The following is a 27,590-nucleotide window of genomic DNA, read 5'->3' as shown; positions in this document are numbered from 1 at the left end:
AAAGATCGTATTCTGTTCTTTATCGTTCCCTTAATCTGGCTTCTGCTCCTTCACTCGCTGGCTTCTGGAGCCCAAATAATCTGAGAACGGTTACCGCTGCTACTCGGCAAAGCAGGAAGCTGTGCCTACCGAAGCACTCTGGGAGTTGTAGTTCTGGTTCCCTTACAGGCACCGGCTTGTCTTGCTCTGCCTCCTCCCACACCAGAAGTGAGCATAAAGTGGTGTTTAGCGCGTAGGCAGGATGAAAGCTGTGAGGGTTAGCAACAGATCTGCGTATGATCTTGCTGATCACCAGCCACCACCACCGCGGAGCCAATGAATTTTCTGTCGCGAGCCCAGCCGCCCGGCTGGCAGGCTAACGGACTTGCCGCTGAGAGTTCTGGGAAATGTAGTTAGGCACGAGCAAGCTACCGTTAGTTGCCGGACTGCGGCGGGAACCGTGGCTCCGCAGGTGTTCGCGGCTCGAATCAGCCTTCTACGGTGAGGATTTTCAGCCGGGTAATTAGGACCAGACCCGGGATTGGATGCTGGGCGTAGCGTAGGACACCTCTCCAGTCCTGAAACCCCCGGTGATGTGCCTCTGGGTTAACCGTCTAGGTTCCTTCATTTTGTCCGGAATAGCAGAATGAATCCTGGTGATCGGAGCGAATCTATAGAAGGGGCCGGATTGGAGCAATCAAATGCTGTCCATGGGGTGGGAGAATGACTCAGGGGTTAGAGAGCTTGTGCAATCTTGAGAAACTGCTCGAATCCCCAGGAACACCTCCCTCCCTACATAAAAGGGGGCGCAGACACACAACAACTTGCGAGGATCGCTAGAGCGGCCGGCCTAGCCTACCTTCAAGTTCAGAGACGTACCCTGACTCTAGGGAATGAAGTTGGGAGTAATAACTTCCTCTGGCTCCTACAGTTGGATAGAAGCTTACGCACATATGTTAGCATTCATACATCACATACAATAAATATTGATGGGTGCCGCCCAGCCATAGTCCTCCTGTATTAAAGAAGAGTGAACCGGGGTCAGAGAGAGCAGCTTCACTGCTTCCTAAAAGCAAACAAGCACAACACTCCAATACGTGAGAGATGTGTGCGTTGATTTTTTGTTTGGTTGGTTTTTTTTGTTTGTTTTGGTTAGTTGGTTTTTGTTTTGTTTTGTTTTGTTTTGTTTTTTGCTTTGGGGATTTTTTTTTGCTTTCTGTTTTTTTTTTTTTTTTGATTTTTTGATTTTTGCATCTGTATGGGGGGGAGGGCATGTAGTGGTCAGATAAAACTTTCTGAGTTCAGAAATTAATCCTTTCCTTTCGCCATGTGGGTCTGGAGGATTAAACTCAAGCAATCAAGCTTTGCAGTGATCAAATTCACCTGCTGAGCCATCTCACTACCTATCTTGGATGTAACCCTAGGCTGGCTTGGGACTTGTAGTCATCCTCCTGCCTCAGCTTCCCCCCAGTCCTGGGATTGCAGACTTTAGGAGGTCACGATTAATAAGTAAATAAATATATAGCAGGCCGGTTGCCTGTGATGCCAGTGCTCATGAGCAGAGACAGGAAGACCAAGGCTAATTTGAGGCTAGCCTGATCTACATAGCAAGATCCAGACCAGGCAGGACTACATAGTAAAACCTCGTCCCCTCCCACCACCAAAAAAAAAAAAAAAAAAAAAAGAGTGGGGAGTGAAATGACTAATCCTGTGAAAGTGCTTGGCAGCCCGACGCCAGTCCCCAGGACCCACGTAACAAAGCAAGGAATAATGGACACACTAGTAACCCCATGTCTTGCTGGGGAAGTTGGCTGACCAGCCACCCCAGTCAAATCAGGGACCATGAATTACGATATCCAGAGAGCAGGTCTCACAAAACAAAGTGGACGGTGACTCTGGAAGGTCACCTAAGGTTGACGTCCTGCCACCACATGCACCTGCGCGTATATAAACACAAGCCAGTGTTTGTACATGGGTTCTACGTCTCCAGCTCAGCCATTTGACTGGACCATCCCAGCATGCCCCACACCCCACGCCCACACCCCATGCCCAGACCAAATTACTTCCTTTCCTATTTGCAAATGGCATTTCTTTTAAAGCTCTAGTTTCTCAAAGTATAATAAGTTTCGAATAATTTCAATTTAGATTGTCTGAGGGATAAGATAGGAAGGATTTTTCCTTTATGTCCCCACCTCAGCCCCTGTTCAGTGTAGGAGTTAAATCCAGGGAATTTCACATACAAAGCAAGTGTTCTAAACCTACTGCAGACCTGTCTTTGTTTATATAAGGCTATAATTTGTATTATTTACTAGTAGGTATTTGTAGTATATTAACATTTATTTAAAGATTTATTTATTTTATGTATGAGTACACTGTAACTGTCTTTGGACATTCAGACACACCAGAAGAGGGCATCGGATCTTATCACAGATGGTTGTGAGCCACCATGTGGTTGCTGGGAATTGAACTCAGGACCTCTGGAAGAGTAGTCGGGTGCTCTTAACTGCTGAGCCATCTCTCCAGCCCCAGAAAGCTGTTTTTTGGTTTGTTGTTTGGTTGGTTTTCTTTGTGTTTTGTTTTGTTGGACAGTGTTTCTCTATGTAACCCTGGCTGTCCTAGAACTCACTCTGTAGACCAGGCTGGCCTCAAACTCAGAGATCCACCTACCTTTCTTTACCTAACAAGTATGTCCCAATTAAAGGCATGCGCCACCACTGCTGTGCTGCTTTGACTGAAGACCTGAGTTCAGATCCCAGCACCCCCCTTGGGTAGCTAGCAACCACTTAAAATTCTGTAGCCAGGGGATCTGGCACCCTCTTCTGGACTCCATGGGCACCTAAACACACATGCATGTGCTCACACAAACATACACATAAAATAATGAAAAGGGAATATTCAATAAAAAAATACATTGTGGTGGGGGTGGGGGTGGGGAGCCCAGTGGCATACTCCTTATCCCAGAAGCAGACGTGGGAAGATGCCACAAGTTCAAGATCAGCCTGAATAGCGTAGTAAGAACCAGGTCAGTAAAGGAAAGACATAAACAAAACAACCAAAACACCAGAAGTAAACTGAGCATTGCAGTGCACACCTTCAATCCCAGCACTCAGGACGCAGAGGCAGGCAGATCTCTGAGTTCAAGGCCGGCCTGGTCTATGTTTGGATCTAACAAGAATTTAAAAGAGGAAGGATGGCTGGAGAGGTGGTGCTGTCAGAATGTTTGCCTGGTATACACAAAGCTCTGCTCCATCCCCAGCACCACATGCACTACGTGAGACGGTGCCTGCCTGTAATCCCAACACTTGCAAAGTGGAGGCAGGAGGATCCGGAGTTTAAGGTTATCCTTAGCTACATAGTGAGTTTGAGGTCATCCTGGGCTACAAAAGGCAAACATGGTCATAGGCCTATAATTCAAGGACTTGCCCAGCTAACTCATGAAAGAGGAGGATAAGGAGAAAGGAAGGGAGGGAAGAGGGCCAGGTATCCACCTGATGACCCTTGTTTCTTCTAGAGCTCTAAAGCTCTCCCATTCCTCATGGTCTACAGTTGAGGAAGCTTCTGGGACGTGCAGCACCTCTACAATGGAAACGAGATCTTCATCATCAGCTTCAGATGTGTTCTTGGAACCCTGGTAAGAGCAGGACCCACAGGAGCCTGTGCCCCCTTTACCTTGGGCTGAAAAGCAGTTGAACGCACCACCCTATCCAAAGTGAGATCCAAACTATATGGAGCCTGGTGTGGTCCTCACGCTCCTGAGGTGATCACCAGAGTATGGAGGCCCTCCCGTCTGTTATCTTTATGTGGCTGTGTCCTCTGTAACCCCTGAAGAGTTGCTTTAGGACCTCTATTAGGCTCTTCCTGGTTATCCTCAATGGCTTCCTAGCCAACCCTCATGCCACAGTGTGGCTCGGGGCAGGTGTCGACAACCGTATCTCCCCCTTGCTTCACAGAGCCTGGACTCAGTGTCCAGTGGGTGCCCTGTGTGCTAGCCAGGTCCTTTCTCAGGAATACACAGGAGAGCCTTTTCCAGGGAGAGAGAGGAGTTGGGGGTTGGACACAGTAGACTCGAGCTGGGTTTGGGGGTTCACAGCTGTGACCCAGCACTTTGGGAGGCAGGTGAAAGGGTCAGTTTGACCTATACAGTGATTCTGTCTGCGACAAAGCTCGATGAGAGCAGCCGTAGCCACACCCTCTCAGGACCAACCAGTGGTTCAGCACATAATGAAGCCAGGACCCCTCTCCAGTACTGAAGCAGCATTTGTTCTACTAGTTGCTGGGTGTGTGGAAATCAACAGCTTCTCAATGACTTTACTGTCATTGACCAGCGCCACTCTCCACCTGCCCAGCCCAGTGATGCACAGCCACTAGCTAGAATCAGCCTCTGGTCCCTGTGCATGCTGGGGCAAGTTCTTGAACTTCTCTGAGCTTCTGTTTCTGTGTATATGAGTATCAAATAAAATAACAGATGAAGATTGGGGGCATGGCTCAGTGGTAGAACCCCTGCCTAGAATCCCCAGTGAGGGGCTGGGGGGGGTGTGGCTCAGTGGTAGAGCCCCTGCCTAGAATCCCCCAGTGAGGGGCTGGAGGTGTAGCTCAGTGGTAGAGCCCCTGCCTAGAATCCCCCAGTGAGGGGCTGGGGCATGGCTCAGTGGTAGAGCCCCTGCCTAGAATCCCCCAGTGAGGGGCTGGGGGCGTGGCTCAGTGGTAGAGCCCCTGCCTAGAATCCCCAGTGAGGGGCTGGGGGGGTGTGGCTCAGTGGTAGAGCCCCTGCCTAGAATCCCCCAGTGAGGGGCTGGGGGTGTAGCTCAGTAGTAGAGCATCTGCCTAGAATCCCCAGTGAGGGGCTGGGGCATGGCTCAGTGGTAGAGCACCTGCCTAGCACACACAAAGCCTTGGGTTTGATCTCGATGCCCAGATAATATATTAAATTGGTAGGTTTAAAGGAACTTTGTAGATTACAGAGTGCTTAACACATGGAAGTTCTTTTTTATTATGATTTACATATGATTTTTTTTCTGTTTTTTGTTTTTGAAACAGTTTCACTGTGTAGACTAGGTTGACCCAAAACTTGTAATAGTCTCACCTCATCTCCTGAAGTGTGGAGTCACACGTGTGAGTCGCGCACTCAGCTCCTTCCTATATATGATTAGTATTCGCTCTTTGCCCAGCAGAGCAGTATCAAGCCCAGCTTTCCTCTCTCTCTTGCCCTTGATCTCCCAACAGCTGACCCAGACCTCTCTACACCACAGTCACCAGAGTCCTTGCAAGCTTTCAGCAGCACTGCACCCTAGCTCTTCCCTCACTTCCTACCAGGACTCTGCCCTTGGGTGTCATTAATCAGCACCCCATCAGCAGCCTCCCCAGCGCGTGCCAGCCACACCTTCCACTCCGTGACCAGCAGAGCTCAAGTTTTCCCTCCCACACCCCTCACACCCACCTCCCCCGACCTCCCTCCATCCTCAACCCTGCTCCCCACCCACCCCCCACTAGCTGTGTGAGCTGTAGTTGGTGAGCTTTCCCTTGGATTTAATAGAAATCAAATGAGCCCAGAAAAGAAAAGGAAAATAAATTGTAATCTCACTGAGACTGCCATAGTTTATAACCTGCTTTTAACCCTCAGCTGGGTGGGGGGCAGCCTTGGTGTTAGCCCATAATTTGGGAGTATGAGGCAGGAGGATCAGGAGTTAGAAAGATAACTCAGTGGTTAAGAGTTCTTATCAAGGGGCTGGGGATTTAGCTCAGTGGTAGAGCGCTTACCTAGGAAGCGCAAGGCCCTGGGTTCGGTCCCCAGCTCCGAAAAAAAGAACCAAAAAAAAAAAAAAGAGTTCTTATCATTCAGTCATGAGGACCAGAGTTAAGAGCCCAGCACCTACACAAGTGTCACTCATCCCTGCAACCCTAGCCCCAAGGAAGGGATCAGAGGCAGAGGGATGCTGGGACTTGTCCACTTCCAGCCCAGATGACATGATGCCCAGACCCTGCCTCTACACAGACACCAAGACACAGATGCACACAAATAGATAATTTTAAAAAACAGTCTGTTTCCAAAAAGGCTTGGTGATGGCACCTTTAATCCCAGCATGCAGAGGCAGAGGCAGGCAGATCTATGGGAGTTCAAGGCCAGCCTGGTCTACCTAGAGTAGTCCAGGCCAACCAGGGCTACACAGCGATACCTGGTTTCAAACAAAAACAAAACAAAAAAGGTGTCCACCTCTTGCTGTGGCTGTGGCTGTGGCTGTGGCTGTGGCTGTGGCTGTGGCTGTGGCTGTGGCTGTGGCTGTGGCTGTGGCTGTGGCTGTGGCTGTGGCATAGGATGGATGGATCACTAAATAACTAAGGGTAGACCATTTATGTGCAAATCCATGGGTTCTGTCCCGTGTAGTTTATAAACCTGCAGTCCTATTGTTAGGAGTAGACCTCAGGGGTTGGGGATTTAGGTCAGTGGTAGAGCACTTGCCTAGCAAGCGCAAGGCCCTGAGTTCGGTCCCCAGCTCCGAAAAAAAAAAGAAAAAAAAAAAAAAAAGGAGTAGACCTCAGGAGCATCCTTGGTGCTGGGTGTGGTGGTGTACTTGGGAGGCAGAGGCAGGTGGATCTCTGAGTTTGAGGCCAGCTTGATCTACATAGTGAGTTTCAGGATAGCCTCGGCTACTCAGAGAGAAACCCTGTCTTTAAAAAGAAAAAAAAAGGGGGGTTGTGGATTTAGCTCAATGGTAGAGCGCTTGCCTAGCAAGCGCAAGGCCCTGGGTTCGGTCCCCAGCTCCGAAAAAAAAAGAAAAAAAAAAAGAAAAAGAAAAAAAAAGCATCCTTAGCTATACAGAGTTTGAGGATAGATAGATAGATAGATAGATAGATAGATAGATAGATAGATAGATGGATGGATAAATAAACCCACAAAAGCCCTGGTCCCTTAAGATTACCAACTTAGATCTCATCGTTGTACTGTATGCAGCAGGTCCTCTGGATCCCGGAGGACAAAGGCTTATTCATGAACCTTTTCATTGAGGTAACAGGACCACATTTGAATCTTCGATGTTTTTAAGAGTTCACCTCACCTTGGCAGTGGTCTGCAAGTTAATCCTGTGAAGCGACCTCACACAGCCCCTCTGGGGAAGTCTTGCGGCGCCCATGCCAAAGAAAGAACACCTCAGCATGTTCATCCACCTTCCGTTGGCCTCGGGAACTCCTGGAGGGAAAGCTAGCTCCAAGCAGGAAAGAAGAGGGAAGAACTCTGAAGGACACAGATCATCCCAGCCTACAGTCCAGGTGAGTCCCTTGTCCAGTCGGAAGAGCCATTGTGTGACGTGTGTGCATTAGAGGGTCTGACAGAGGCCTTCTGTGTAAGCATGCAGGTTCTGTTGGATGGCTTGCCTGCCACCAGACAGGAGACGCCCTTAGTAGTGCTGCTCCTCCACTGCCTGGGAGAGAGAACACTGAGCCATGAGTGTGAATTACTTCCTTCATCCCCAGAGCCAAAATCCCTGACAGGGCTGGCAGGATAGCTCAGTGGTTAAGAGCACTTCAGAGGACCCAAGTTTGATTTCCACACTAGCTAGTTTACAACCACGTATAACTCCAGCTCCAAAGGACTGACGCCCTTTCCATGCCTTTGAGGTCACACACACACACAGAGAGAAAGAAAGAAAGAAAGAGAGTTTAAAGATATACTATCTGACAGAAAGCAGCCAACGAAAGGAAGAGTTTTTTCCAGCCTCGTGGTTTAGAGCAGCAGTTCTCAACCTGTGGGTCGTGAACCCTTGGGTCAAATGACCCTTTCACAGGGGTCAACTAAGACCATCAAGAAACACAGATATTTAAGTTATGATCCATAACAGTAGCAAAATTACAGTTATGAAGTAGCGATGAGAATAACTTTATGGTCCAGGGTGAGTCAGCACACCACGAGGAACTGTTTTAAAGGTCATAGCACTAGGAAGGTTGAGAGCCACTGGCTCTGAGGCTTCAGCCCTTCATACCAGGAAGGACACAGCGGTGCTCACAGCAGCAGGAGTGTGTGGCAAAGACTTCTCACATAGTGGCAGATAAGGAAGGGACAGAATAGACGGGGACCAGATGTGAGGATAATCCTCGAAGGCCTGCCCAGAGTAACCTACTTCCACAGACTGGGCCCTTCCCACTAAAAACTCCACAGCCTTCAGTGTAGCACCACGAGGTGCTGGAGAGATAGATGGTTTGGCCGTGCAGAGCACTTCCTGTTCTTGCAGAGACCCTGAATTTGGTTTCTAGCACCCACTTTGAGCAGCTCACAGCCACTCTGATGCCCTCCTCTGGTTTTCTCAAACACCAGCACTCATGTGGCCTGCCTACCCACACACATAACATATAAAAATAGATCTAAAAACAGCAGCATAAGCCAGGGATGGCTCATTCAGAATGTGAGGACACCTCAGTAATTCCACAGAGTGTGGGAAGTCTTCTCCCCCTACTGCTCTCTGACCCGGGAGAAAACCACACCTGGGAGTAAGCCACAGGTGCTATCACGTGGAAATCCCACGTTGTGATCAGTCCCTGGAACACCCCACTCGGAGTCTGCAGTCTTCCAGGTTCATCATAGGCTTGACCCGAAGCTGCACCTATTCCACAGGAGGCTTTCAGAGAGAGACCATAGCCAGTGCTGGACGCGCAGAGCTGGGCGCTGTGCACTCTTGCAGTCCCAGCACATGGGAGACAGAGGAAGGTAGATCTCTGTGAGTTCAAGTGTGAGTGGCATAGTGTGACTCTGAAGGAAACGAAAGAGGAGGAGGAAGGGAGGAAGGAGGAGGAAGAAGGAGGAGGAGCAGAAGAAGAAGGAGGAGGAGGAGGAAGAGAGAGAAAAAGATTACTGGAAGCCAGGCATGATGGCATACACTTGTAATCACAGAACTCAAGACAACTGAAGTAGGAAGACCACAAGTTCAAGGCCTGCCTGGGCCAAATAATGAGAAGAGAAGAGAGGAGAAGAGAGCAGGGGAGAGTAGGAGAGGGGAGGGCAGAGGCTGGGAGGGGAGAGGAGAGAAGAGAAGAGAAGAAGCCAACGATTCCCCTAAGGACTCAGTTGCATGGGAGATGCCATAGACCCGAGACCTCGGGTGACAGGACTCCAAGCATCAGAAGTCCCTGTCCCTTGTAGTACTGGCCCTGTGCCACTGCTAGGCCACGTAGATGGAAGTTTGACTCAAGCCCTTTGATCCAAGAAGATGGCCTCTGAATGACCATGCTGATACGCTGATCGAGGCTAGCATGGGTTGGGTGTGGAAGCCTGGCCTTGGCTCCAGGCTCCTGCAGGCGTGATGAGACTCTGACTCACCTTCCTAATCTAGACTGAGTCTCGGTGTACAGCTGAGCTTGGGCAAGCCTGTTTCGATTTAGCCCTTGTTTATGTGTTTTTATATGTCTCTGTCTCTCTGTCTCTGTCTCTCTCTCTCTCTCTCTCTCTCTCTCTCTCTTTCTCTCTCTCTCTCTCTCTCTCTCTCTCTCACACACACACACACACACACACACACACACATTTTTGCAATGGCACTTTTTTTTTCTTTTTGCGGGGACAGGATTTCTCTGTAGCCCTGGCTGTCCTGGAACTCACAGAGACCATATAGTAAAGGCCTCCCTTCCCCTGAACAGGTGTGTGAGGTGAAGGGACCCAAGGAACTAACCAAAGAGGACTAGGAGTCCCAACCTCCATGAAGCTTTGTGACCAGCCTGGTGTGGAAGGAAACTGGAAACTACTAGAATGGTGGTTCACTGTCTGCATCGGCTCACTGCAGCAGCCCTGGGCACCCCTCTTCTTATTGCTGTATGTTTGGGAGGTGTGTGTGTGTGTGTGTGTGTGTGTGTGTGTCTGCAGGCTTGCATATGCCAGCTTTCCTGAGTTGGCTATTTCTACTGTGGGCCCTGGGATCAAACTCAGGTTGTCAGACTGTTCACAGCAAGCATCTTTACTCGATGAGCCATCTCACCGGCCCATTTTTGTTCTTTTTAACTTTTGTATTACATTTTCCCTGTCGTTAGCAAAAGTAAAAACATTAGTGTGAGAAAACTTTAGATTGCTATCTACAAGAGTCATGGGTGACATTTGATTACCTGTGGAACACTTGCTGACTAAATGAATGTGCATGTGTATGTTTATATATTTTCCCCATTGACCACTCTTAAAAGACAATTCTCCAGCCGTTAGAGCCATACAGCCCTGCCATGGGATTCCTAGAAAAGACCCCTTGCCTGTTTTTATCAGCAGGCCGTCTTGCTCTTCTGGGCAATGCTGCTCTCAACCACAAGAGGGCGATATTTGTCCATGAATGTCCCTTACAAAGCCTGCTTTAACCGGCAGCTGAGACACCTGCTTCTCTCTCCCTTCTGAGCCTCCTCCAGGGGACAGAAACCACTGAGTGTTTTATCCAGGTCACCCTGAGCCACTCCTAGCTCAGCTTGCTCTCTGTACCTATAAGAAACCACTGAGGGGGTTGGGGATTTAGCTCAGTGGTAGAGCGCTTGCCTAGCAAACGCAAGGCCCTGGGTTCGGTCCCCAGCTCCAAAAAAAAAAAAAAAAAAGAAACCACCCTGAGAGTTAGGCAGGAGGGTTCGTGCTGTGAGATAGGTAGGTAGATCTCTGTGAGCAATTCTGATCTGCATAGGGAGTTCCAGGACAGACAGACAGACAGACAGACAGACAGATAGACATAATGAAGAAGTCCTGGAGAGAGAGGGTGGGGGGAGGAAGAAAGGAGTGGGGAAGAGATCTTCTTGGAGACTGGATTGATAGTTCCTTTGGTAAAGTCTGTGCCTTAAAAGATTGGAACCGCAAGCCACCTAAAAACCAGCCTGGTGGCCTCATTTGTAATGCCAGCATTGGAGAGGTAGGGCATGGGGATCCTTGGGGCTCGCTGGCCACACGACCTAGCCTAATGGTTGACTACTGAGAGACTTCGCCTTGAAAGATACAAGAGTGGGGTTTAGTGGTTAAGAGCACTGGCTGTTCTTCCAGGGGACCCTGGTTCAATTCCCACCACCCACAGGGCAGCTCACAACCATCTGTAACTCCAGTTCCAGGGGATCTGATGTCTTCATATAAACATACATCTAGGCAAAATACCAGTGCACATTGAATGGTAACTAAATGTGCGTGTGTGTGTGTGTGTGTGTGTGTGTGTGTGTGTGTGTGTGTATGTGTGTGTGAGTGTGCGTGTGTGTGCGCGAGTGTGCGTGTGTGTGCGCGAGTGTACTGTGTGTGTGTGAGTGTGTGTGTGTGTGTGTGTGTGTGTGTGTGTTAGAGACAGAGACAGAGAGGAAGAGGAAAGGGATGGTACCTGAGAAACAAGGTTGTCTATCGCACACAGACACGCGCACTCAGAAACCTTGGTTCATGCAGAAGAAAACTCACTTGGTTGCTCTGACGCTGCCTGCATTTGACAGAGCTTTCTTCGTTTTGCAGCCTTGGGCTTTACAGGAATGAAAAGATAACAGAGCCACTCAGGCTGCTCCCCTCGACCTAATGCCCTGCTCCCCCAACTACCTTCCCACTCCTCCTCACCTCCTCAGGACTGAGTCTGAACACTTTACCAGGGTCCCTCCTGATCTCTCTCTCTCTCTCTCTCTCTCTCTCTCTCTCTCTCTCTCTCCCTCTCTCTCTCTCTCTCTCCCTCTCCCTCTCTCTGTTCATCTGTGCGAGTGCATGCATGTGCATGTGTAAGGGAGGGTATCCTCACTACAAAGCTCTTGCTGGCCCAGAACTTGCTATGTACACCAGGATGGCTTCCAGTTTGCAGTTTCTGGGCTTCCAGGCATATACCGCCATGCCTACTTTCCTCTGTATTTCCTGGCAGCCTTAGGCTTCCTTTAGCCGACTCCACGTTTATCTGTCAACATCAGCTTTCATCATACACTTTCTGGAAGGTTCTTCCCTGCTTTTCAGCAGAGAACACCTTCCCAGAAGTCTCTGTGCCTTCCATGGTGTCAGATGATGTCATTCTCTCCTGAGCTTCCCTGAGGCCCAGCACTTCCACTTTCAAAACACTCAACAAACCAGACTGCCTGCCTTCTAGAACCAGAGCCCCAGGAGAGCCTGGGTCAGGCTGCTCTGTTCACTTCCCTGTGAGGCTCAGGAGAGGTGTGCTAAGTGGGTTCATGTCTTTTTCAGCCTTGACCTTCCCATCCGCATGGCTTTCCAGAGTCCCCAGAGGCTCTAGAAAGACATCCCGAGTAGCAGTGTTACCAATTCTGCCCCATGTCCCTTGTGGCAATTGAGAAACCATGTGGTTTAGTTTAAGGCAGGTGCAGCTTTAGTGATTTCCAGTGTGACTGTGTCACTCACAGGCTATGTGTATATCTTAATTTTCTTTCGTTTTGTTTTTGTGTCTTTATTTTTGCCTGCTTTTTGTTGTGTTTTTTTTAAATAGAGCCTCACATAACCCATGCTAGCCTCAAACTCACGACATAGCTGATGCTGGCTTTGAACCCCTGATCCTCCTGCCAATCCCCTCCTAAATGCTAGAATTGCAGTCCTGAGCTACCACATTTGACTGTACAGTTTAGGTTGGCCTGGAACTAAGATCCTCCTGCCTCAACCTCCCTCCACAAGTGCTATAACCACAGGCCTGCATCACCACACCCAGCTTATCTCTGATATGTGGGGAAGTCTGTGACTGAGCTTCTAGAAACCAAGCACAGCCTGGCACCAACCACAGGTCCGACTTCTGTTTCTTTCTTCTAACCCTTTTCTGAAACCTTCAGACACAGGTAGCCCCTCGAACCCCAAGGCCACCTGGCCACTTGTAACTGGCCCTTCCTTCTTTCTCTTGTATCCCAGCACCAGATAGGACAGGTGCCTTGAAGATATTTACCACAGTGAACCAACTGCAGCAGCAGCTTCTGGAACACATGGGTGACCAGGCCTTCCTGCCTACCCCGGGAGGGCAGAACGCCTGGAGATTAGGCATTAGGAGCCCTCACAAGACCAAGGCAAGGAACTAAGGAAAGGACCCAGAGACAGGCGGTGATGGCACACACATTTAACCCCAGCAGAGGCGGGCAGATTTCTGAGTTCGAGGACAGAATGGTCTACAGAAGAAACCCTGTCTCAGAAAACCAACAAAAGGATCCAGATTTTACTGAGGAATGAAGAGGAGAGAGAGGCTATGAAGAAAACTTGTAGCCCAGAGGGGAGAAGGAAGCTTGAGGAAGCACAGAGCCTAGATTCTTCTCTTATGTACAGGGTTGGAGACTCTTAGTTCCGGTGCATGATTGAGTATCATCTGGCACTCTCTGTCTTAAAGACACCAGTATCTCTTAAAACTAGCCTTTCTGTTTCTGCTCTCCCCGCCCTCCCCAGGTCTCATGTTGCCCAGACTGCCTTCATTTTATATATAGTCCCAGATGACCTTGAAGTCCCAGTCTTCCAGTATCGACCTCCCAATGCTCAGATCACAGGAATGCATCCCTGTGTCAGGTTTATGTGGTGCTAAGGATGGAACCCAGAACCCAGGACCCAGGAGCCAGGATCCTGAGCCTCATGGGGAACCAGGCAATGGTGTACTGGGGAAGTGAACAGAGCAGCCTGACCCAGGCTCTCCTGGGGCTCTGGTTCTAGAAGGCAGGCAGTCTGGTTTGTTGAGTGTTTTGAAAGTGGAAGTGCTGGGCCTCAGGGAAGCTCAGGAGAGAATGACATCATCTGACACCATGGAAGGCACAGAGACTTCTGGGAAGGTGTTCTCTGCTGAAAAGCAGGGAAGAACCTTCCAGAAAGTGCACAGCTGGCTTGAGGCTAGCGTGGGTTATGTGAAGGTTAATAGAGTGGTAGGTCATCACTCTACTAACTCAACTACCTTCCCAGTTTTGAGGCAAGGTCTCTATGTAGCCCAGGCTTGTCCCAAACTCTTTCTTTATAGTAATGAGTTTATTTACTTATACTCCTTTTTTTATTACAGCTATTTATTTGAGGGTAGGGCATATCCTACTGTATGGGTGTGGAGGTCAGAGGCCATCTTGTAGGAATCAGTTCTTTTTCCTCCAGGTAGGACCCAGGGCCTGAACTCAGGGCATTCCTGGTGGCAAGCGCCTTTACACACAGAGCCACCATACCAGCCCCACTCAAACTCTTTATCCTTCTGCCTCAGTCTCCCAAGTGCTGGGATTGTAGGCTTGCACCACCACACCTGGCTCTCTGTGTCTTGTCTGCATGCGGGCCATCAAGACTACCCTCTACGTCTGTCTCCCTGTCATGTATGTGTCCCATGTGAATGCTTTAGGTCATAAGCGCTCCAAGTCTCCACCACTGTCCTGGGCGGTGGGGGAGGGGGCTTCTTTGGTGTCGGTCTTGTCGGTCTTGTGAGATGGGACGCCCTAGAGCTTCGTCACAGATGACGAGCATCCACCCTCATTCCAGGGGAGCCTTCAGCTGATGAATAAGACTTGATTTGTCCCTGAACCATCACCACCTCCATTCATTCCATTCAAAGGCTTTCGCTCCAAATGGCTCATCTGACGATGCCGGGTGCGGTGGGGCCCCCTCGGAACTCCACTTCCACATGTGGAGGATGTGCGTCCTCTCCTGTGATGCTCTCCAGGGTGATGAGCTCTGACGTGGGTTCAAGCCTATTCGGGTGCTGTTCCGCCCTGTGATTTTCTCCTCTCTATGGCTGTTCGCCTCCATCCACGGAGCTTCCTCCCCCCTGCATTCACTGGGAGTCTCTCCAGTATGAATTATGGAGTGAATGGAAATTTTCCCTTATTCAGAGTCTTCAAAGATCCCCACTCTGTGCAAATTTGTCGGTTTTCTGCTGAATCCCATCCAAACGTCTGGGCAGAGCAGCCCAGCGTGAGGATGCGGCTGAGTCCTAGTTTGCTTTCTGTCGCTGTCATAAATACCACGAGCAAAAGCAAGTGGGGAACAAAGGAGGCCATTTGTCCCACAGGCTCAGTCCATCATCTAGAGACCCCAGGGCAGGCCCTGGAAGCCGGAGCTGATGCAGAGAGGCCTTGGAGCAATGTGGCTTCCCTGGCTTGGTTCACCTTCCTTCCTTACACAGCCCAGGGCCATCTCTATAGCCCAGACTGCTCTCAAACTTGCCATTCCCCTGCCTCAGCCTGCTGCTTGCTGGGATTACAGGTAAGAGGCAGGCACCTCTCGTTCTGTTTCATACCTGCCCAAAGCCCACCTCTTCCCGAAAGCCCTCCAGGATTCCTTGAGCCTATACATTGATGGGCTTCCACGAGGATTGGATGTCTACAAAAGCTCTCTCCATCTATGATCTGTTTATACTTTTTTTCCTTCTCTGACAGACAATATTTGAAGGAGAGCCACGCCTTGCCCTTCGCATTCTCCACGGAGCCTTCACTGCCAAAACACTGAGGAAAGGCCTTGGTAGCTGTGTGTCACTCTGGACTCTGTGGTACAAGGAGATGGCTCTGACCGTTTGCCGCTGAGGATGAAGTTCTCCTTTTCCAGATGGTTTTCACACAGGGTGGTAGGGGATTTCATATTGCTTCATCTTCTACCCTAGCCCTGACCCTCACCACCAGGCAGCCCAGCCATATTAGCTGAGAAATCCATACAGGGGCAGGAGCCCCTGTTCCCTCCCCTCTGCTAAAAGATGTCATTAATTAGTTAGAGTTGTGCTAGGACATAGGAGTGACCTTGGGAAGGGGCACTTGGTGAGTAAGCAAGAATGGGCACCGGTGTGTCTACTCACCACGCCCAGGTTGCAGGGGAAGATGGCTCACTAACCACTCACAGGGTGACCTTGGAGGTCTGCAGGCTCAGCTCTCATGGCGCCTAGACCCATTCCTGTCCAGGAAAGGGTAACTTCCAAACTTAGCAGGCAGACAGTTTATGGAGAAGTACACTGAACTGTCTCCCGAGGGGCCCCAGGCGAAGGTCACATCCCTTCCTTTCCACACATGGCTGAGTTCTGGGTTCCAGCAAGGAGAGAACTCACCTTCCATGTTGGCTATGACATTTTCTTATCAGGTTTAAAAGGAGGGGTAATGGCAAATGTCTCTAAACCTCAAGTTCCCATAAGGCCACAGCCCTCCTTCCGACTGTCTTTTAAAGCAAGTACTCTAAGGGATGGAGATGTAGCTCAATTGGTAAGGTGCTTGCCTAGCATGCAGAGAGCCCTCCGCTCCCTTTTGCGATGCTTCAGAAACCAGGTGTGGCTGCGCGTTCTTGTGATCCCAGGACTTGGGAACCTGTGGGCAGGCCGCCTCACAATCTGTTTTCTCCAGTGCCCCATACTCTAGCTCGGGAATGTGTTGCTAGGATGCAGTCTGTACTGAGTCTCTAGACAGTGTCTCCAGTTGTCCCCGTAATGACTGTCCCAACCCGCACTGAACGAGGAAGGGCACCGACGAGGAGAGGAGACAGGGGGAGAATGCACAGGCCCTTGAAGGAACAAAGGCCTGGGCTGAAAGGTAGTTCTACATCCATCCAAAAGAGCGCACGGGGCTCCTAGGAGCCTACTCAAGACCTTAGTCTAGAACGCTGCTGATCTTGGCAGCGCACACCTGTAATCCCAGCACTTAGGAGACAGAGGCGAGGCAGGGCACTCAAGAGTTCAAAGTCATCCTCGGCTACAAAGTGAGTTTGAGGATAGCCTGGGCACCACACTTGAAATCCTTTCTCAAAACAAACAAACAAAAAAAAATGTGCAGGCCCCATGCTGCATTTGTAAGTGCTCCTCACAGTGACCTGTGGGACCCAGGCAGTGTCTCACTGAATCTTCTCAACACGCTTTAGAATAAGTCTTTTGTGGGCCTCTGGTTACAGCTGAGGGGAATAGATGGAGAGAGCTTTGCTCAGCTCACTCAAATGCATGAGGAGCCAGCACTCAAATCTTTATCTTCCCTGCAACCGTGACCTCAAAAGTCCTAGTGTTGGGTTGTAGGAATTTCACTTCCGTTTGCTGGGATAGGCAACCCGCTTTCGGGACTCTGTGGCCTTTTGAAAATGGTACTCCTTCTACACTCTCTTCTTCAGCCTGCCCAAACCTATCTAATGCTTTACAGGAACATATGTGCCTGTGAGAGACATGAGCTCCCTGCCAGCAGACACTAGCATATCTGCTGTGGGAATTGAGGGGATTCTTGAATTGAGGCAGATTCAAGAGTCTCTAGTTATGCCATCAACTCTGCAAGTCAGGCATTGTTGTGGTTTATTTCTGCTCCACTACGTCTGGGACCTCCACTAGATTGGCTGAAAACTGTGGACACGGTCCCAGTAGGGCTTTGTGTCGAGAGCCTTCATTGTGTCTGCCAGCTGGGTCCCTCTTCTCCCTGTGATGTCCGCCATCTGGGGCCCAGATGTGTAAAGTGGCTCTGGTGCACGGGCCCCTTGTGTCTCTACCTTCTTTTACGTGTCCACTCTCCTCAGGAGAGCAGCCTCCCTCATCGTACGCTGTCTGGGCCGTCAGAGCCCACACTATCTATAGCCCTTTCTGCTGCATTCCACTTTACCTATTCTACTTCTAGCCAGTGCTTCCTAGATGCCAGCGCCACATATTACAAGATCTGCCTCTGTGCATGCATACGATTCTGTGGGCCCAAACCTAATACAGGCTGGCCTTCGAATGGCCTTTGAAGTCATGAGTCAAAAATGGAAAGAAATCCAATCGGGCCAGTTAGATTCTCCTCCTGTCCCCCCTCCCCACTTGAAATCTGAACCTAAATCAGACAGGTTGATAGTGTGTAACAAAGTGATAAGTAGGGCTTTGATGGTCGAATGTTCTGGCCAAAATCACAATGAAGGAGGAAGTTAGGGAGAGTGCCATGATACGGAGAAAATCCACTTACTGTGGAAGAAGGAAAAATAAAGCTGTCTTTGGAACAGAGGGAAAGAAGGGAATGCTTTGAGTAGGTCATGGCCTGTAAGCTACCCTGGAGCTCAATGGAGCCCATCTTCACAGCGATGCAGTGTGAGTCACTGCACCAAACTTGTGGGGTTTTTTGCTTTTGCTGTTGATTGCCATAGTAGTGGTCATGTGATTCAATTCCGCTGATACAGTGATGGAGAGATATTTAGGACCACCTTGAATCCATGAGGCAACAAGAAAGACTAAGGGGAGACAACCAGCTGGGGATGGCAGGACAGGGGATGAGCAAAAGGAGCCTGGGGTCCCTGGTGGCACCGTGGAGTCACAATGCCTACACTGGAACCATCTCCTTCCAGCCTGATTGCTGTGCGAGCCTACTATCTCCTGGGTCTCATCCTTCCCTTGGGGGCTTGCAACAGTCCTAAGCTCTTCATAAAATCCCCTGCCTCACTGCTGCACTGTGGATCTTTTTTTTTTTTTCTTTTTTCTTTTTTTCGGAGCTGGGGACCGAACCCAGGGCCTTGCGCTTGCTAGGCAAACGCTTTACCACTGAGCTAAATCCCCAACCCCTACTGTGGATCTTTCTTACGGCTCTAAATGAAGAAAACAACCCAGGTTGCTTTCCTTCCTAAGTGTTGGGGGGAGATACCCTCCTTAGAGGAGGAAATGACAGGAACAGGAAAAAAGAGGCAGGTGGGATCCTTCACTGCCGAAAGGACAGCCCCAGTGATTAGTTCCAACCCCTCAGACCAGGAAAGATATGTAATCCTGGAAATTTCCATATGTCCCTGTCTTCTCAGACAGGCTGAGGAATAACCTTTAGAAGAAGAAAAAACATGGGTGGGTGTGGGGGAATATTAATGCCTAAGATCCAGAGCCCAAAGAGTGAGAAGCCAGATTAGGCAGTGTGTGGGTAAATTCTAAGGCAGTGGCCAGTGTCGATAGCCGGCTGTTGGGGGACAATGAATTGGAGCAATTTGTGGCAGCGGGAGCCAGCAGGTGCGAAGGGGTCATACTCAGGAGACAGCCTCTGTGTTGTTTTAAAATGGTCCTCTTGGGAGGAGAGTAGAGCTAAATTGTACCTGCTGCCCTTCTCTGTGTAGGGCGTGGGCCATCTTCTTTCTTTCCCTTCCCTCCCCCTCCCTTTTTTCTTCTACCTTTTGTTCAAAAGAAGGCCGGAGCCAGAGGCACACACAACCAAGTTCCTTTCATGCAGCCTAGCACTGGGCGAAGGAGGCTGGGGTGTGGCTTGCCTTGCAGGTACAAAACCCTGGGTTCCATCCTCAGCACCACAGAAACTAGGAATGGTGGTGCACGCTTGTAATCAATCCTACCCTTGGGAATTGGAGGCTGGAGGATAAGTCCAGGATCATTGGAGACACTGAACTCAAGGCCTCTCCCTTTCTCTTGGAAACTCTGTTTTCTAAATTAAAAAAATAGCCAAGCTTCTCCCCAAGTGAGGCTGAAAAATACGCATTTCCCCCATTAGCAAACTAGAAAGAGCCGCCCTTCCTCTGGTGTGTCTCAGAATAACCACAGGACCCAGCCACAGATGTGCTAAGTCTGTGAGAAGCTGTGACGCAGATTCTGACGCCAGCCCTCAGTACACACCTTGTATGCTCCACGTGGTATATGCAGCTGGGTCCCAAATGCCAAGGCCAATAGCTGACCAGCAAAGTGAATCTCAGCTTGTAAAAAGAACAAGGGAGATGAGACTCCAGGGAGAGAAAAGGAACTCATGGCAATGAAATCTAGGGTTGTGGGCAAAAAGGAAACGTTTAAATGTGTACCTCGTGAAAGAATTACATCCCCTACCAAAACATCATCAGATTTTTGTATGTACAGTACTGTAGATTGAACTCTGGACCTCACACATTTTGGAAAGTGCTCTACCACTGAGCCACGCCACCAGCCCCTCACTGGGGGACTCTAAGCAAGGGCTCTACCACTGAGCCACGCCCCAGCCCCTCACTGGGGATTCTAGGCAGGGGCTCTACCACTGAGCCACGCCCCCAGCCCCTCACTGGGGGACTCTAAGCAAGGGCTCTACCACTGAGCCACGCCCCCAGCCCCTCACTGGGGATTCTAGGCAGGGGCTCTACCACTGAGCCACGCCCCCAGCCCCTCACTGGGGGACTCTAAGCAAGGGCTCTACCGCTGAGCCACGCCCCAGCCCCTCACTGGGGATTCTAGGCAGGGGCTCTACCACTGAGCCACGCCCCCAGCCCCTCACTGGGGGATTCTAGGCAGGGGCTCTACCACTGAGCCACGCCCCCAGCCCCTCACTGGGGGACTCTAAGCAAGGGCTCTACCACTGAGCCACGCCCCAGCCCCTCACTGGGGATTCTAGGCAGGGGCTCTACCACTGAGCCACGCCCCCAGCCCCTCACTGGGGGATTCTAGGCAGGGGCTCTACTGCTGAGACATGTCCCCAGCCCTCATTGGGGGATTCTAGGCAGAGGCTCTACTGCTGAGACATGTCCCCAGCTCTCTCTTGACTTGATTTTGAGACAAGGTTTTACTGAGTTGCCAAGACTGGCCTGAATCTCACTCTGTAGCCCAGGCTGGCCTTGGACTCACATTCTTCTTAGAATTCTCTTGCTTAGCCTGCCACTGGGATCATAGACTTGCCTCGTTATACTAATCTACTGCTACTGCTAATAAATACCTTTAAACCGGAGACTTCCCGGTCCCCAGAAAGGCTCCCTATAGCTTAGTATTCTCTTAAAACCCAATGAAGAGAACAGCAGCTTTACCCTGTGTGTCCACATGAGGGCGCTACAACACTCAGCCATGGGGTGATGTGTTCAAGCCTCTCCCACAAATTTTATGGGTGCATTTCTTCACTGTGTGTTCTCTAATGAGAAGCACTGGGCCACCCCTGCATGGTTTTTCTTGCCAGTTTCTCTTGTAGCTCTCTCCCAGCAAACAGCCATATTCAGCACACTCCTCACTCGTGCATCGCCATGGCCCTTCCTTGTGACTAATTTAGGGGCCAGATGACTTAGCTGATACCGTCTGAAATGAATGAGCTGATAACTGTCCGTAGGTTAGGGTTCTGACCAAAGGTTCTTCGAGGCACTAGGAAAAGGGATTAATTGACGTACCTTCACTAGCTTAGGGCTTTTCTCCAGTGTGAATTCTCTGACGTTGAATGAGTTTCGTGATCTTGAAAGCCCTCGGGTGGTCACTGTTGTTGGGAGATTTCTGTTGCACAGGAAGTAACCAGGGTGCATGGGACACTGGCTGACACCTCCCACACCCTCGGGACTATCTCCAAGGTGAATGTTGTAACAGTGTTAAGCAGGTCGGGTGCCTCTATGAAACTGCTTTGTACTCACAAGTCAATGATGCTTCTGCTGGTACAAGTTACAAATGCCACAGTGTTAAATAAACTTGATCTAGACACAGCCAGCCATGCTTCTTTCTTTTTCTTTCTCCTCTCTCTCTCTCTCTCTCTCTCTCTCTCTCTCTCTCTCTCTCTCTCTCTCTCTTGTTTGTTTCTGGCTTTGGTTTTTTGAGACAGGGTTTTTCTATGTAGCTCCAGCTGTCCTGGAACTCACTCTGTAGACCAGGCTGGCCTCGAACTCACAAAGATCCACTTGCCTCTGCCTCCCAAGTGTGAGAGTTGGGGTTAAAGACGAGTGCCACCACCACCTGGCAAGAAATACTTGTTTCTTCTAAATAATAAATTTGGCCTGTCCCACCAGTACAGACACTGTAATATTGAATAAATTTGATCCAGACTCAAAAAGTAGGCCATACTTATTTCCAAAAAAATGTATTTGGCTTTTTGTGGAGGGTTGTGTGGTTACGTGTGTGTATACACAAATGTGTGTATACACAAATGTGTGTAAAGGTCATAGGTCAACCTCGGGTGTTGTCCCTCCAACACTGTCCACTTGTTTCTTGAGTCATGGTTTCTCTCCAGTCTGGACCTCACCAAGCAGGCCAGGCTCGATGGTCAAGGCAGCCCCGGGGATCTGCCTGCCTCTGCTTAACTTACAAGTTATGTCACCACACCCAGGAACACACCAGGCCTGGGTTCTAAGGATCAAGCCAGGGCCCTCCTGTTTGCACATTTGCACAAACATTTCACCAACTGAGCATCAGTGGCTGCCCTTGAGCCTGATCCTCCTACCTCAAGCTCCCTTGTGCTAAGATGACAGTATGTCCTGCCTGCCATGCCAGTCTTCCTGTTCCTGCTTGCATCCCATCATACTCTATTTTGATTAATTTAAATTTTCTAAACTTTATTAAGGAACTTGTCTAGGATCCCCCAGTGAGGAGCTGGGACATGACTCAGTGGTAGAGTCCCTGCCTAGAATCCCCCAGTGAGGGGCTGGGGGTGTGGCCCGGTGGTACAGCACCTGCCTAGAATCCCCCAGTGAGGGGCTGGGGGCGTGGCTCAGTGGTGGAGCCCCTGCCTAGAATCCCCCAGTGAGGGGCTGGGGGCGTGGCTCAGTGGTAGAGCCTCTGCCTAGAATCCCCCAGGGAGGGCCTGGGGGCGTGGCCCAGTGGTACAGCACATGCCTGGAATCCCCTAGTGAGGGGCTGGGGGCATGGCTCAGTGGTAGAGCCCCTGCCTAGAATCCCCCAGGGAGGGTCTGGGGGCGTGACCCAGTGGTACAGCACATGCCTGGTATGTATAAGGCTCTGGGTTAGATCCAAGTAGAATAACTACCAATTCTTCCCCTCTCTCCCATGATTATCCAATTGTTTCAACACCACCTCTTTCCCAACTATTTTGAAATTCTGCCTTCATTGTTAAATTCCTGTTCAAGTTGGCTACTTCCCTTGAATCTGCTTGAACCTGTTCCAATGCCTAATTATTTTACTGTGTAATTTGCTTTAGTATCTGATGGGATTGCCCCCCCTTTTATTGTTTCAAAATTCACACAATGAAAAACAGGCAGCTAAGTGGGAGCTAATGAGAGTCGCTCCGAGGCTGGAAAAATCCTAAGGAGCTGTTATCTGTGGCCAGTTGTCCACAGGGACAAGATACTAGATTTTAAAACAGGGTGAAACATAGTATGATTAACACAAAAACAAAAGCAAGAGCAGTGGCACACCTTTAATCCCTGCACTTGGGAGGCAGAGGCAGGCGGATGAAACCAGCCTGGTCTACAGAGCAAGTTCCAGGGCAGCCAAGACTACACAGAGAAACCCTGTCTCGAAAAACCAAAGTATTCATAATAATGAAGCAAAAATTAATGTGTTTGCCGTGTCAGGAACTGCGTAAGATGCCCCAGTATAGACAGGAGTCTTAACAGTCTTTTATTTTAAGCTGTGGTTCTTTTGTCCACAGTGTATTCCTGGAACCTTTTTGTTAAAAAAAAAAAAGAAAAGGAAAGAAATCGTGTTCTCAATAATGACTATTGACAAGAAACTTAGTATCAAATGAGAGTTTGATTTTAATGCATCGTACAACTAGAACGTGAGGTCATGTGACATGGCTTTGTCTCAGGACTGGAGACTTACTTCATAGACCTCTGCACACTGTCACAACGCCCAGACAGACTAACCTGTCTGTCTGTCTATCTCTTCTAGAAATAGCCCCGTGACAGAAACTACATATAACATTAGCCATGATGCCTCCCTTTTCAGGCTCCCGTGAAATTGAGAGAAAATTGTCAGCTGCTCAGCTCTTTAAGCTCTTTTACCAGAAAACAAATGCCTTTCTCTTCCATCTAACGAAGTTCCCTGAAGCCAGCAGGAGCCCTCGAGTTATCCCATGGGTCTGTACCATTGAGGAGTACCTTAAGTCTTCGCTGGGACAATAAGTTTCATGGGGTTGTTTTTAAGAGATTATTTTATTTTGTGTGTATGAGTGTTTTGCATGTGCAAGCACTACAGGCTTGCCTGGTACCCATGAAGGCCAAAAGGGGGTACTGGATTCCCTGGAATTATGATTATGGATGGTGGCGATCCACCACACAGACGCAGGCAACTGAGCCTCAGTCCTGTGTAAGAACAACAATAGTTTTGAGTTCAGCAAGCAATTGAACGTGTGTGTGTCTGTGTGTGCGTTTGTGTGTGCATGTGCATGTGTGTATGTGCATGTGTGTGCATGTGTGTGTATCTGTGTGTTTCTGTGTGTGTATCTGTGTATCTGTGTGTGTATCTGTGTGTGTGCATGTATGTGTGAATCTGTATGTGTATCTGTGTATGTGTGTGTGTATCTGTGTGTGTGTGTCTGTGTGTGTGTTTCTCTGCGTGTGAATCTGTATGTGTATCTGTGTGTGTATCTGTGTATCTGTGTGTGTGTATCTGTGTGTGTTTGTGCATGTGTATGTGTGTTTCTGTGTGTGTATTTGTGTGTGTATCTGTGTGTGTGTACCTGTGTGTGTATCTGCGTGTGTGTGTATCTGTGTGTGTGTTTCTGTGTGTGTATCTGTGTGTGTTTGTGCATGTGTATGTGTGTTTCTGTGTGTGTATTTGTGCGTGTATCTGTGTGTGTACCTGTGTGTGTATCTGCGTGTGTGTGTATCTGTGTGTGTGTGTGCGTGCACGCGCTTTCGCATTACTATCTCTGTGTTGGTGCATGAGTGGTGGTGCTCCTTTACCCTCTCCTCACCTGCCCTCCCCTCCCCCATCATCCCTTCTGTCCTCCTATTCAGCCTCAGCTGCCCCCCTAACTCACATGAAATAGTTTCACAGCTAAAATTTATTTCAGCACATACACTCAATGCGGGCACAGCAGGAAAGAGATAGAAATAGCTGGAGGATGCTGGGGTCATGCACACAGTTTCTTGTTCCAAAAGCAAACTGCAGGGGCTGGTTTGGGATGTCCTTGTCCTGGAAATCTCACTTGAATCCTAGAGTCAAAATTCTCCACAGGAGCTGGTCCCATACAAGGTCCTGTACAGGTGAGTATGATGAGCCCTCTTGCCACCTTTAAACATGCTGTGGGACTGGAGAGACAGTTCCGTGGCTAAGACTGCTTGCTGCACAAGCAGGAGGACCTGAGTTCAAATCCCCAGAGCCCACATAAAACAGTCAAGGTCACACTGTAACCGGTAAGCCCAGTGCTATGGAGGCAGAAACAAGTCCTGGGCTCTGTCAGTTGCCAACCTGGCTCTGGACTCAGTGAGAGAGCCTGTCTCAAGGGCAAAAGGCTGAAGGTGATGGAGCGGGACCCTCTGCATTTGCAAATGTTGGTGCATGCACACATGTGTACACACACAAGTATGTGTGCATGCATACATGTGTACACACAAGGGGGTACATGCACACATGTGTACACATACAAGTGTGGGTACGTGCACATACATACACATACAAATGTGGGTACATGCGCATACATACATATACAAATGTAGGTACATGCACACATGTGTACACATACAAGTGTGGGTACACACATGCATTCACATACAAATGTGAGTACATGGACACATTCGAACACATACAAAGGACTAGTGAGTGGCAGCAGTAGGTGAAGGCACCAAGCCTCATGGCCTGAGTTTGATCCCAGGACCACTTGGTAGAGGGAGAGAACCCGGTGCCTCCAAGCTCCAAGTTGTCCTGTGACCTATATGCACAGTTAAACATAACACCACACACACACACACACACACACACACACACACACACACACAATTTTTCAAAAGTAAACCTGCTGTCTTAGCTTTTTGCTACTTCAACAAAATGCCCGAGACCGTCAACTGGAAGACTGTATTCAAGCTTGGGTTTCAGCCCAGTCTCTTGACTGCTTTGAGTCAAGGCAGAGGCCAGAAAGCAGAGAGGGCAACAAAGCAGCTCTCTTCGTGGAACCTGGACCCGGGATGCTCTAAGTCTTTACAGGACCAGAGTGATGGACTTCCTCCAACCAGGCTCCACCTCCAGAAGTTTCTCAGCTCCCAGTCTTTTTTTTTTTTTTTTTTGTTCTTTTTTTTTCGGAGCTGGGGACCGAACCCAGGGCCTTGCGCTTCCTAGGTAAGTGCTCTACCACTGTCAGCTCCCAGTCTTAAACGTGTGAGCCTCTAAGGACATCCCAGTCCCAAACCAGACCTACAAGACAGCCTCGTTGATCGTTTTGTCACACTTCCTGTAGATATGTTTGTTGTATGTGCACACGTGTGTGCAGTTGCACATGCCCGTGAGGAGAGGACATTGGTTATCCCACCTTATTGCCTTGAGTCAAGGCATCTCACATTGCATGTGGGAGCTAGATTGTTGGCCGCAAGCCCCTGTGACCTCCTCTCCCCAACCCCACCATCCTGGGGTTACCCACGCAAGCAGCCATGCTTAGCTTTTTACACCATGCTGGGGATTCGAACTAAGATCCCCATGTTTGCATAGCAAGCACTCTTGCCCACTGAACCATCTCTTCAGCCCTTAGTTCATCCTTTTCTGCCACAGGTTGCACGTAGCCCAGGCCGACCGCAAACTATGCAGCCCAAATGAACTCATCCTCCTGCCTCTACTTCCCAGGGGCTAAGATTATCGGTGTGCTCCTCAGTGCTGGTTTACAGCCTGGTTCCTCTTGATTCTATTTTGGGCACAGAAAAGAACTTCTTACCAGTCTCTCTCTGTAAGGATTCTAGTTCAGTTCTCAGAATCTGACCAGGGGTCATTGCCATGGCTACGGGAATATGTGAAACAGTGGAGCAAAAAAGGCCTGCTCTGTTAACGGTAGCCTCACAAACAAAGGAAATCTCCAGCTCTGACAGCTTCATGGAAGGATTCTGCTCATCTCTGAAGAAATATTAAGGGCCAAGCACAGTGGTGCAAAGCCAGGATTCCAGATTTTTTCCAGAGGATTTGAGGCCAGCCCAAACTTTTCGACTCTTCGAGGATCTCGAGATCGCAAAAGGATTTTTTTTTGAAACGGTCTCACTGTGTAGTTCTGGAACTCTCTATATAGACCAGGCTTACCTCAGACTCAGAGGAATCTGCCTGACTCTGTCTCCTAAGTAGAGTTCTCTCAAAATGAATGTAGAAAAGCTCTGGGAAATTGGCCGCTCAGCTGGGGTGCACACATCACCTACTATGTGCCAGTTTCCTCCACAGTACTGAAGAAGAGCCAAGTACTGGGGCCAGCACAGCAACAGAGGCTGACTGTAGCCGGGTTGGCAGAATGCTTGCCCAGCATGCAGGACGTCGTGGACTCTATCCCCACAACTGCAGAGCTGGGCATTGAGGCCCAAGTCTAGACTGGAGCTCAGGATGTGGAGACCAGAGGATGAAGAGTTGAAGGCCATTATGGAACTACTTAGCAAGACAAGGTCGGCAACTCCTACCTCTGTGACGACGACGCATGCCGGCTGCCCCCAGCTGTTACCTGAAGTCATGAGCCAGATTAACCTATCTCCCCTAAGTGGCCTTTTGTTTTGTTTTGGTTTTGGTTTTGGTTTTAGGGGGGTTTTTTGGAGACAGGGTCTCTTATGGAGCTCTAGCTGGCCTGGAATTTCTTATGTAGACCAGGCTGGGCTCAGACTCACAGAGATCCTCCTGCCTCTACCCTCCTGGTGCTAGATTTAAAGGTGTGCACCACCACAATAAGTTTGTCGGGGCATTTTTATCACAGAGAAACAGCGCCAGACAACAATGCCACAAGGGCTTGGCATCACACGTCAGCTTGTGGAAAGGCTCTGGATGAAATCCTGAGGAGAGGAGGAAAAAGTAGGGAGAACAGAGAGTGGTGAGGGGAAGGATGGAGGGGAGAGAAAAATGGAGGGGAGGGAAGGGGAGGGAAGGATGGAGGGGAAGGGAGACGAGGGGAGAGAAGGATGGAGGGGAGGGGAGGTAAGGAGAGGGGAGGGGAGGGGAAGGATAGAGGGGAACTGAGTTAAAGATATGAGATATTAC

General features: G+C 49.6%; 1 long non-coding RNA gene across 1 annotated transcript; it reads left to right on the top strand.

Annotated features, from left to right (window-relative positions):
• Positions 1-428: 428 nt before the first annotated feature.
• LOC100910802 (uncharacterized) lies at positions 429-15,558 on the top strand. Its single transcript, NR_102359.1, has 4 exons — positions 429-480; positions 3,526-3,610; positions 7,020-7,242; positions 15,250-15,558. It is a non-coding gene; the product is annotated as an uncharacterized LOC100910802 (long non-coding RNA).
• The last annotated feature ends 12,032 nt before the right edge of the window (positions 15,559-27,590 follow it).

This window comes from Rattus norvegicus, chromosome 12 (assembly GCF_036323735.1).
Source record: "Rattus norvegicus strain BN/NHsdMcwi chromosome 12, GRCr8, whole genome shotgun sequence".
Lineage (NCBI taxonomy): Eukaryota > Metazoa > Chordata > Mammalia > Rodentia > Muridae > Rattus > Rattus norvegicus.
Note: the sequence above shows the minus strand (reverse complement) of the source record. Positions and strands in the feature narration are given on the sequence as shown.